The 2,868-nt window shown below is 32.4% G+C and overlaps 1 long non-coding RNA gene across 1 annotated transcript; it reads left to right on the top strand.

Annotated features, from left to right (window-relative positions):
- The first annotated feature begins 277 nt into the window (after positions 1 to 277).
- On the top strand, positions 278 to 2,628 carry LOC128194032 (uncharacterized). Its single transcript, XR_008245319.1, has 2 exons — positions 278 to 831; positions 2,377 to 2,628. It is a non-coding gene; the product is annotated as an uncharacterized LOC128194032 (long non-coding RNA).
- Positions 2,629 to 2,868: the final 240 nt, after the last annotated feature.

The raw sequence follows: 2,868 nt of genomic DNA, 5'->3' as shown, positions 1-2,868 counted from the left end.
TACGGATTATTATATACGGATCTAATTCGTAGATAAAATTTTTATTATATACGGATATTATATACGGATTATAAAATAAATAATAATAAAAAATTAAAAAATTAATTAACCTAACACAAGAGGCAGCTACTTTACAGCTTCTCGTTCGCAAGTTTTCATTCGTGCATCTTCAACCATGCGTATTTTCACCTCTCTGTTCAACCACATTTCATTTTCATTCACTGCCTCGCGTCTTCTTTGTTTTCTCTCGAGAGCGCCTCTCAACCATCTACAGGTTTGTTCATCACAGAATCACTTCATCCTCATAATCTTCATTTCTTCCTTTTACTTTCACTTTCATATGCATAACCACCTCTGAATCCTAGGGTTTTGTCCTCCTCTTTACTTTTCCTTCATTTTTAACCGATTAAAAGCACTTTTCTACTGATTAAAACCCTTTCTACCGTTTGCTCTTCGATTTCCATCGATTAAACCTGCATTTGCGCCGTTTAAACACTTTTGTACCGATCAATCTTGCGTTTGAACTGATTAATCGGTTCATATTGAGTTTCTCCCCATTTTTAGGGTTCTTTCGGTCTAGATTAGGGTTCGTTCTCCCTTTTAGAGTTTTTCCCCAATTGTTCCAGCTTCTATTCGTTTGTTTAGGGTTTTTTAATATTTTCTTCTGTTCATTCTCCGTTTCGCTCTCGATCTCGAGTTCGTCTCATTATTTTGCTGCGTTTGCTCAACAAGGAAGCTTCGAAGGAGTTCAAGTCGAGCCCGCGTCGCTCTTTTGGTCATCTCCTTGGAGGCTCTTCCATGAAGCACGATGGAGCATGCTACCAGAGATAAGTATTGCTTTCCTTGTTTCTATTTGTTTGTCTTCAATTGATTCAAGTTGATTGTTCTCTGTTTTGATTTTTGTGTATCTGCTTGTTGAGTTTTCTTCAATTTTTCCGCGTTGTTAATGTTACTTTTCCTTTTATGTTTTGATCTGTTGTAACCTGCATTTTGTTTTCGTTCATTACTGTCTTGAGTTCTATTTTGTGATTTTGTTCATAAACTGTTTGTTTAAATGTCTAAGAGAGCTAATATGAGATTGTTCATTCTTGAATCTCAAGTTCTGTGTTTAGGTTTCAAAGTTGAATGTTCCTCTTTTCCTTTTTCTTATTCTCTTTTCTCATTTCTTCTTCCTCGCCTAGAAGCCATCAAATCCTGGAATCCATTGTGCAATGGGACGTGAGAGGAAGCAATTATGTTCGAATGAAAACAGGGGAATAAGTTTGATTCAGTTGGAATTTGGGGTAGTAATGAATAATTGAGTTGGAAAGAGTAATATAGGGATAATATAGGTGTAGTGTAAATGGGTACTGTTTGAACTACGTGGAATCAAGACCTAAAAACAAAATTCAGAAAATGGGTTAAGGTAAAGAATTGTTGATATTTGAGTGGTGATGTGTGGTTTATTTTAATCTATTAAAATCATGAGAAAAGAAAACAAGTAATATTGGGACGCGAATTTAAAAGTGGTGAATGAATTGTCTTTATTCCTTGAATTGAGTTTGTATAAGTTAGGGAATGGAGATGCTATGCTTTCACGTACTGTTCGGTTAAAATTACAAAAACTCAATATATGGGTTTTAGAATGATTAGTGAAGAGCCAAGTATGACTTGATTATAAATTAGTTTTGGAAGAAAAGTACTTGGAATTGCTAGAATATTATATTAGTCAATGTATGCTTTGATTAAATGAGAACAGTGAAATGAACTCTTGATATGTTAGACAATTGATGAACCATAATTTTTTTAGTGATTAAATAATTGGATATAGTATGAACTGGTAGGGCAGGGGTAAGATCATCACTAATGAGTAAAGACACTAATATGATATGTTGGGAAGCTTCTTTAGAAAGAAAATTCCGTATAAAAAAAAACCTTATTGTTTGCTGTCACGAAGACTTCCTGTTAGCTGCTATAAATTTTGTTTATATATTGTTGTCTTTGCTGTATAGACTACATAAATGCTACACTAAAAAAAAAATTGTTGTCTTTGCTGTAAAATCTGCATAAAACCTTTGTTGTCTTTGCTGTAAAATCTGCATAAAATCTTTACTGTCTTTGCTGTAAAATCTGCATAAAACCTTTGATGTCTTTGCTGTAAAATCTGCATAAAACCTTTGCTGTCTTTGCTGTAAAATCTGCATAAAACTTTTGCTGTCTTTGCTGTAAAATCTACATAAAACCTTTGCTGTTATTGCACCTAATATCTTGCTGTTTGGGCTGTTCTGGATGCTATTATTGCAATTAAAACTTTGCTGTTTGCTGCCCAAAAAGTCTTGCTATTTTGGTTAAAATGGTGCAGAATATCTTTGTTTTAAAGCTTTCTGTTTTTTACAGATGCAATGTGGTTATTGGCCAATAACCTTAAAGGGAAAATGCAATGTGGTGAAGTTGTTATCACGGTGATGGAGTGCAACGACAATATCAATCCAAGATGAACAAAATCCTTAGTGATTATTAGGAAATTATAGACTTGTCATTCTATGTTGTTTGACATGTTATTAATTGTAGAATTTATATTGTTTAACATCTTAGGAACAGTACAATCTATTTATGAATATTAGACATTTTGTAAACTTATTTGATAATGATTTTTAAGTAATATATATCTATTCTTAATGTGAAATGTTTGATATGGTGTTAAATAAAAGTTATTGTGATGGTTGGTTGTTATTACAAGTTTAATTGTTATTACAAGTTTAATTGTAATCAATGTATGTGCAGGTGTTGAATAAAACAATTTTTTCTATAAACAATGTTACATACGGATTTTTCCGTATATAATTATATACGGATTTTTCTGTATGTAATTATATACGGATTTTATAT

Source organism: Vigna angularis, chromosome 9 (genome assembly GCF_016808095.1).
Source record: "Vigna angularis cultivar LongXiaoDou No.4 chromosome 9, ASM1680809v1, whole genome shotgun sequence".
NCBI classification, from domain to species: domain Eukaryota; kingdom Viridiplantae; phylum Streptophyta; class Magnoliopsida; order Fabales; family Fabaceae; genus Vigna; species Vigna angularis.
Note: the sequence above shows the minus strand (reverse complement) of the source record. Positions and strands in the feature narration are given on the sequence as shown.